Genomic DNA, 278 nt, shown 5'->3' with positions numbered 1-278 from the left:
CTTTACATTAAGTTTGTATAAATGGCAATAGCCTTATTTAATTTCAATAAACACTGAATCGCAAAAAGTACTTGCTCCGCCGGGACTCAAACCCGGATCTCTCACTTGCCGGGTGAATGTGCTACCATCACACCACAGAGCTCTCACTTTTTACGATTCAATTATTTTGTATTTGGCCGTATCTGTCACATATGCGTTTAAATCACAGTATTATTTGCTATTGTTTTTACTTTTAGTCTATATGATTATTTATGATTATTATGATTATTATAAGGTTA

The sequence above is a fragment of the Homalodisca vitripennis genome, chromosome 1 (genome assembly GCF_021130785.1).
Source record: "Homalodisca vitripennis isolate AUS2020 chromosome 1, UT_GWSS_2.1, whole genome shotgun sequence".
Taxonomy (NCBI): domain Eukaryota; kingdom Metazoa; phylum Arthropoda; class Insecta; order Hemiptera; family Cicadellidae; genus Homalodisca; species Homalodisca vitripennis.
The sequence above is the reverse complement of the archived record's forward strand: the minus strand, read 5'-3'. Positions refer to the sequence as shown.